Genomic DNA, 8,950 nt, shown 5'->3' with positions numbered 1-8,950 from the left:
TTGTAATTTTAAAAGTGACGCTTCAATTAAATTTAATGGACACATTGTTTTTTATCCAATGATTAATTTACTGTTAATTAGTTAAACAATTAAACTGTAGACTACAATCTATTTTTTTTCCTAAACATATAAGCATGGTATATTTTTTGGCCTAAACACATGAATATTTTGTGATTTTAGGCCATAACAATATGTTTGCTAGCTTTGGATCCTAGACATTCATTACAAATATTGTTTATATTTTGCCAAGAATTGTGGAGAAGCAACATCGCATGCACAAAATCAAAAGTTAGCTTCGCCTCCAAAATGTGTCGCTAGCATACATACGATTTTGTGGCCCGACATCAAAAGGATTTTCAGAATTGGATGATGAGCTTTATAACAACTAAGGTTTTGTCACCCTTCTTTGTTGATATCTATTGAAGTATGGGTTGGAATCATCGTAAATGAAACATTAGCCCGTCACAATTTAACTAATTTTTTATATCTTGAATTTTATGAAATAAATTAATTTTAAGCCAAAATTTGAGAAATTATTTGATTATAGCCAATACCAACTACAAATTGAGTTTGCGGCTAATTTCAAGTCGTATGCAAGTTGTAACTAAGTTTGTTCAATTTTGAATCGTATCCAAATTTGTTTTAGTTTCAAATTTAACTATTTTTTGTTTTTAATTTAAATTTGTGTTTTACAGCTCAATGTTTAAGTGTGCAACTACATGCCTATAAGATTATGTTTATCAATAAATTCACCCACTAATTCACTTAATTTGTCAAAATCCAAAATGAGATTATTTTTAGAATACAAATTTAGGGACGGAGAGAAAACAAAATAATTTGTAAAATTATAATCTCTCATTCAGTAGAATTGAGGCGTAGATCCAACCTAAGCTCTCCCCCCTCTAATTCTCCTAGCCAATTGGATGTCCTTGGGCATAATTGTGACTCTCTTAGCATGAATGGCGCACAAATTGGTGTCCTCAAACAGACCGCCGCCTCCTACAGCGCCGCTACGGCGGAGCTCTGGAAACGGAGATCCGTCTTGAAATCCTGGGCGATCTCTCTCACGAGCCTCTGGAACGGCAGCTTCCTGATAAGCAGCTCCGTGCTTTTCTGATACTTCCTAATCTCTCTCAGAGCCACGGTTCCGGGGCGGAAACGGTGGGGCTTTTTCACACCTCCGGTGGCCGGAGCGGATTTTCTCGTCGCCTTAGAGCATCCACAGTGGGGCGCCCTAAAGCCCCCTATGCACTGCCACGTCAGCATTGTCAAACTATACCAAAATCAAAGGAGCAATTATTGGAATCAAAGGAGATCTCATTACCAAAATCAGTGGAGTCATTACAAGGAAAATATACATAATTCATAGGGAATACATTGTCCTAGAATAGAATTATATACTTCCTAAAATACCATGTATTCCTCCCTATATAAAGGAGATGAATTAGTGTATCTTTACAATAAGAAAAAAAAACGATCCTTTACTCCCTAAACTTCCAATATGCGTAGCCTATCTTACTCTCTCGATTACCATCGTTAAGATGGTATCAGAGCAGGTATCCTCGGGCTTGAGACTCAGAAAAATTTCATCACCGTCTCAAATACCTTCCCCGACCTTTTGAACCTGCAAAACAACCCAAACAGAAACCATGTCAGAATCCGAAAACCCAACCAAAACCAATCAAACAGTAACCCTCTCAGCCGAACAGTTTGCTGAGTTCATGAGACTAAACATGTCTCAGAAAAACCAAAATCAACAGCCTTCATCCTTGGAATCATTAGGCGAAATACGCCTAGCCGAGAAACTCAATGGCGATAACTACCCCTTGTGGGTAAAATTGATGCGGAGGGGAATTCGTGGGAAGGGTCTGTCCTCTCACATCGATGGAGTTACAGACCCCCCACTGCCAACAGATCCGAATTACAACCAGTGGCAACAACGGGATGACTGTTGTTTCAACTGGATTATAAGCAACATTGATGCTAGCCTCATAAACAAGGTTTCCCAATACGAAACGGCCTTTGACTTGTGGGATAGCCTGGCCACGACGTATGGAAGCGGCGCCGACCAATTCCAGATCTCAGACCTGCACAGACAGGCATACACCATCAAACAAGGAGAACTAACATTGGAGAGTCTATGGCAGAAACTCCAAGACCTCTGGATATCGATCGATACCAGGGATCCAAACCCGATGGATACTCCGTCGAGCATCGAGAAATACAACCAAAACACCCAGAGGCACAGGTTGTACCAATTTGTCTGGGCATTGGACGATCATCGATACCGCAAAATCAAGAGGGAGATCCTAAACATGGACCCAATCCCGTCGGCAAGGAAAGCCTACGGACTAGTCAGACGGGAATCCGTCAACGAAAAATTGCTCAACCCAGAACCAGGAATAGGAGTCGGCCTTGCAGTATTCGACAAGAGTCGAACCACATCACAAAATAATCAATCACAGAGAAATCCCAGCTATCAGAAGGATGAAGACAAGAGCAAGCTCGTATGTAGCCATTGCGGAGGAAAGAGACATACCAAGGATACATGTTTCCATATTCATGGATTCCCAGAGTGGTGGGAAGAAATGAAACGGGCGAAACAAGCCCGGAATGCAAGCCGAAACGGCGGAGGCAGAGGAGGCGGAAGAGCCTCGGCAGCCGTTGCTCTCAATCGCGCCGCCTACACCGAGAATCCGGCGGGCAACAGCGGAGGCAGCGGGGTCAACGCAAACGGTGGCGAAGGAATCAGAACCGACACAAAGCCTCAAATTGCATCCGTCGCCATGACTAGAACGTGGTCGGAAGGTAACGGGTCACGAATCGGAGGATTCGCGAGTAGGGACGGCAAAGACGGGACGGTCGGAGACGCTAAGGTCCCCACGGGCGAACAGGGGGGAACGACTAGGGTTTCCAGAAAGGTGGAGTCGGCTAGGCTCTCCCCCAAATCCCAATTAAACTCCCACATCTTTGCCCCATAACAACCCCCAACCCCAAAATACCTCCCAAAGACCACCCCCAAACTCTCCAAAATCGCAAATTAAACCCCATCCCAGAATTATCTTCTCAAATTCACCCCAGAACCTCTGTAAATCTCAAATTCCACCTCACCAAATTCATTTATCCCAAAAAATGCCCCATCCTACTGCCAAATTGCAATTAGACCCCTCAATTGCCAAAACATTGCAAATTATACCCCAACCTTCCATACTCGTCCTAAATCAGCCAAACATCCCGTGTCGAAACTCCTTCGATGCCTTAGCTTGTTCATCTACATCCACTTCCGGCCCAAAAGACCCACATTGGATTTTCGACTGTGGAGCAACAGATACCATTTCGTTTGAAGCCTCAGACTTTGTCTCCATTGTCCCGTCAAAAAAATCATATGTCCAAACTGCCAGTGGGGACCTAACACGAGTCATGGGGGCGGGCACAATTAACATTTCGCCCACTCTTTGCCTCTCTAATTGCCTTTTTGTTCCGTCTTTATCTCATAAGTTGTTATCAATTAGTCATGTGACTAAGGAACTGAACTGCAAATTACTAATGCAACCCCAATTTTGCATGTTACAGGATATCAAGACGGGGACGATAGTTGGGCGTGGCACTGAGCGAAGCGGGCTGTACTACGTGGACGAGATAGCCCAACAGAGTGCTGCAATGATGCTGACTCCCGGACTGACAGACAGACAGGCTTGGCTTTGGCATCGTCGGTTATGGCACCCATCTTTAGGATATTTTCGACTTCTTTTTCCTAAGTTAGCTCAATCTTTAAACTCTTTTCATTGTGATACTTGTGTGTTGGGCAAAAACCATAGGCATTCTTTCAAGTTAAACAATACGAGAGTAAAATCTCCGTTTGCTTTAGTACATTCTGATGTTTGGGGTCCTGCTCCAATCAATGGGGGACAAGGTTTTCGCTATTTTGTGCTTTTTATTGATGATTACTCCCGTATGACCTGGATATATTTTCTAAAAAATAAACATGACGTGTTTGATAAGTTCGTAGATTTCTATAACCTTATTCAAACCCAGTATAAACAGACTATCCAGACCCTTCGATCAGACAATGGGGGGGAATTTGTCAACAATAAAATGCAAGAATTTTTTAGGATAAAGGGGCTCGTCCACCAAACCTCATGTGCATACAATCCAGAACAAAATGGGGTCGCCGAGCGGAAAAACCGTTACATCCTAGAGATTACTAGAGCTCTCCTAATTGAATCCAAAGTACCCAAATCTTTTTGGCCAGAAGCTGTAGCTACCGCCGTCTACCTCATAAATCGTCTCCCCACAGGCATACTTAACTTCAAAACTCCCTTAGACATTTTTTCCCAACACTTCGACATACCCTCATCCCTATCCCTTGAGCCCAGAGTGTTCGGATGTTCGGTCTTTGTCCACATTCCCAAACACGAACGTACCAAGTTTGATCCTTGCGCCATGAAATGTGTCTTTCTTGGCTATGGAAAAAATCAAAAAGGATACCGCTGCTATGACCCAAAAACCCGTAGGATCCACACCACCATGAATTGTGACTTTGTGGAAGGGGAATATTTCTACAGCCAATCCAGTAGTCAGGGGGAGACGTCCGACAATAGTCCAAAGAATGACCTCCTAGATTGGCTTCCAGATATCAGAAACCATCAGTTAGGGGGAGAACCACATCCAGGGGAACACCAGACAGGGGGAGAGTCACAGCCAAGCCTTGTCACAGACGTTGGTCCACCTGAGGAAGTTAGCAACACCGCTGAGCCGTCTCATTCTGTAGTACAGAACGAAGAACAAAGTGACACTGACCAGCCGTCAGCCCCGTCCTCGATTCCTGAGGTAAGCAGGTCAGAAATTGATAATACACCCTTCGAATGTACTAACAATGATAGGGTCTCTAATGGGGAATGTGGAGTGAGTGGAGATACAGGAGACTCATACGAGTTACCCCCGAGAAAAACACGAGGAGTCCCTCCGCGACGGTTCTCACCAGATTGGAGAGGAAAGAAATCAAAATATGCAGTATCCAACATTGCTCAGAGTCACCTATCAGAGATGGCCAGGGCCTTTGAAGCTGCCCTATACGAGGAAGAGAACATTCCACAGTCCTTTGAGGAAGCCAGTAAACATAAACACTGGAGAGAAGCCATGAAGAAGGAGATAGACGCCCTAGTAAACAATGGCACTTGGGAAAAATGTACACTACCAAAAGGGAAGAAGCCGGTTGGATGTCGGTGGATCTTCACCATAAAAAGAAGAGCAGATGGTTCAATCGAGAGATACAAAGCGAGGCTCGTGGCAAAAGGATACACACAAGTATATGGAGTAGATTATGAAGAGACATTCTCACCAGTTGCTAAAATGGAAACCGTGCAGACACTACTATCAGTAGCGGCGTGTAAAGATTAGACACTCCGATGATTCCAAACCATGGGCTAAAAATAGAGGAAGGAGCAGAACTAACAGACAGAGAAAGATATCAACGACTTGTCGGAAAGCTTATCTATCTCTCCCACACGAGACCCGATATTGCATACGCTGTGAGTATTGTGAGTCAGTTCATGCACCAACCTCAAGCTAACCACATGGAGGCCGCATTGAGAATTGTACGCTACTTGAAAGGCACAGTAGGCTATGGAATATTCTTAGCTAAAAGGGAAGACTTAGAGGTGGATGGTTACACGGATGCTGACTGGGCAAGCAATCCAGTGGACAGGAAATCTACAGGAGGCTACTTTACGTTTATCGGAGGAAACTTGGTTACCTGGAGGAGTAAGAAGCAAAAGGTTGTAGCTCTGTCTAGCGCCGAGGCCGAGTTCCGAGGAATGAAAAGTGGACTCATGGAAATCCTGTGGCTAAGGAGATTGCTCACAGAGATCGGCTTCCCTCCTACTCGAAAGAGTCAGTTATTCTGCGACAACAAAGCCGCCATCAGCATCTCAGAGAATCCAGTGCAACATGACCGAACTAAATATGTAGAAGTAGATCGGCACTTCATCAAAGAAAAGTTGGAAGGAGGTATTATTGAATTTCCCTTTGTCCGATCAGAAGAACAACTTGCAGACATATTGACCAAGGCGATTCAACCAAAAATCTTCAAAGAGATATTGGGCAAGTTAAGCATTGGAGATACCATTGCTCAAATTGAGGGGGAGTGTCAAACTATATCAAAATCAAAGGAGCAATTATTGGAATCAAATGAGATCTCATTACCAAAATCAGTGGAGTCATTACAAGGAAAATATACATAATTCATAGGGAATACATTGTCCTAGAATAGAATTATATACTTCCTAAAATACCATGTATTCCTCCCTATATAAAGGAGATGAATTAGTGTATCTTTACAATAAGAAAAAAAAACGATCCTTTACTCCCTAAACTTCCAATATGCGTAGCCTATCTTACTCTCTCGATTACCATCGTTAAGAAGCATTTTATCCTTCTGCCCTTCCACCTGCAGTGGGGCGCCCTATAGGTTTTCTATTATTTTGTTAATTAATTTAAATATTTTCAAAAACCCTAAATGCAAACTAATTAAAAAAACACAACGATTAACTAAAAACGGCAATTAATACGTTGATTGAAAAAAAATTACACGGGTTAGAAATAAAAAAAAATTGACTATTCTACAAAAGCCCCAACTTCCGGCGCAACTCATTGATCAACCCCTGGAGGTATTCGGCTCTGGCCGATCCGTACACTTCATAAAGGCGTTGTGCGTATCCAACAACGTCCGCGCCATCGAGGCCGTTGCCAAATCCGAGTAGGCAAGTGTCGCCGGGGTAGGGGTCGGGATCGACGATGGGGGGGGGGGGGGCGGCCGAGGAGGATGTCGCATTCGCCTTCCCCTTGTTCTTCGCAGTCTTGACGCCTAGGGGACGTCGCCGGGAGGACATCGGTGTGCCGGAACTCTCTTCCTCCGTGTACGTCCAGTTGAGGTCCACCGGACGAGTTCCGCTTTCGCTGGTCGTGTAACCACCAGTGTCGGTGGCCTTCGTCCTCTTTGTCGCACCGGTGTGCAGAATCACGACTTGGAACTTCTGCTTGTCCCTTAAAAGCCCAGATGCTGAAATACTTGAAGTCGCCGTATATGGACTGGTACGACAACAACGCTCTATCACGCACGTCGCTCAAGCTCTCGCCGCTTCCCTGATCCCTCGAGCACTTTTCGTACTCCGCCGCGAACAGGTTGACTTGCTTCTTCACCTGATCCCAGTGCTTGCGGAGCTGCTCCCTTTGGCGCTTGTACAAGCTCGGCGGCTTCGCCTCATTGTAGCGCTCGGCGATGCGCTCTCAGTACGCGAGCTACTTTTGGTTGTTCGCAAATATCGGGTCCTTCGATATATCCACCCAACACCTCGCTAAGGCGAGGGTTTCATCCGGCTAGTAGTTCGTACGGTCGGGGGTGTACTCTTCATTCGTTGCCGGAGGTGGCAACTTGTACGCCCGGTGCTTGGTCCGCTTCTTTCTGGCGGGGCGGCAGCGGCGGCGACAGGGCGAGTTGGAGACGGCTCTATGTCAGAGAGACAGTACGAATCCGTACTGAAGTCGGGATCGTACTATGGGTTGGGGTCGAACGACCGATATTCATCAGGTTGTGTACCCGGCCACCGTGCACCATCTCCAAACATCGGGCTAGTAGAACTTGAGTATCCACCGGAATCCATTTTATAGCGTAATTTGAGAGTTGAAAAGTGAATCGATAGGTTACAAATGAAATGTGAGGCTGGGGGTATGTATAATAACAAAATTTTCGAATTAAAAAAAAAACTAAAACGCGTTGCATCGTCCGCGTCGCCCAGTGGGCGGACGATAGCGCAGACGATGCCCTATCGTCCGCACTTCGTCCGCGAACTAAGCTTAGGGCGCGGACGACGCATCATCCATCGTACGAGCACCCACAGTGGCGGACGATGGTGCGCCCGAGGCATCGGGCGAGCTATCGTCCGCCACATTGTGGATGCTCTTAGTCGCCAATTGCTTCCGTGGTGCTTTGCCTCCGGTTGATTTTCTGGCGGTTTGCTTCGTTCTCGCCATTGATAGATAAATTGAAATCACACTAGTGATGCAAGTGTCTAAAAAAATGTGTTTCTGAATTTAGATATGAAATCTGAGATGAAATCGGGTATTGTATTTATAGGAGGTTGAATACTTGAATTGGGATTTAAGTGGAAATTTTGAAGAGCCGGATGTTTGAATTTCATCTTGCTTTTTATCATCATTTTGACCGTTGGATTTATGATGAAGCCGATGGTGGAGATCAAATTGCGCTGGGACGAGGATTGCGATCCGGAATCGAAAATATAGCCAATGATTAGCGCGTAGCTTGACTTTACATTCAAAATTTTATTTTCCACTTCTTGATTTTGCTTATATCTAATTTATAGAAACAATTTACGAATTCTTTATTTTTTTAAAAATTTTCAATAACTTTTTTATTCTGAAAATGTATTTTCTCCTTCAAATCTATTTTCCATAATATGAAAACAATTTATTTTTCAATGGATGCCCAAAAATATTTTTAATTGTTTTAAGAGTATCTACATTGGTGCTCTTGCGGAAGAGCTGTGCTCTTGCCGACAGCAAGAGCACGACCGTGCTCACCACTGTGGTCTGTTTTGTTCTTGCCGACAACCCTGCTCGATAGCAAGAGCACCGCCGTGCTGAAGACCACGCCTATGTGGCGCCTCCTGATTGGCTCGTTTTTATTCCGTTAAATTTATTTTTATTTTTTTAAAATTCATAAAAAATCAAAAATAATCCAGAATATATATATATATATATATATATATATATATATATTCCCAAAAATATAGTTGTTTTTTACCCTTTTTTATTTTTTTATCTCAAAATCATCTATAAATACCCACATTCATCATCCATTCTTTACATCAAATTATCTCTCATTTATACTTCAATTTTTTTTATTATGAATTTAATTATGTAATTTGTAATT

General features: G+C 43.7%; 1 pseudogene; it reads right to left on the bottom strand.

The window, feature by feature from the left end:
- Nucleotides 1-740: 740 nt before the first annotated feature.
- Nucleotides 741-8,104, bottom strand: LOC121762094 (annotated as a pseudogene).
- Nucleotides 8,105-8,950: the final 846 nt, after the last annotated feature.

This window comes from Salvia splendens, chromosome 13 (assembly GCF_004379255.2).
Source record: "Salvia splendens isolate huo1 chromosome 13, SspV2, whole genome shotgun sequence".
Classification (NCBI taxonomy): Eukaryota; Viridiplantae; Streptophyta; class Magnoliopsida; order Lamiales; family Lamiaceae; genus Salvia; species Salvia splendens.
This window is presented reverse-complemented; position numbering and strand designations above follow the sequence as displayed.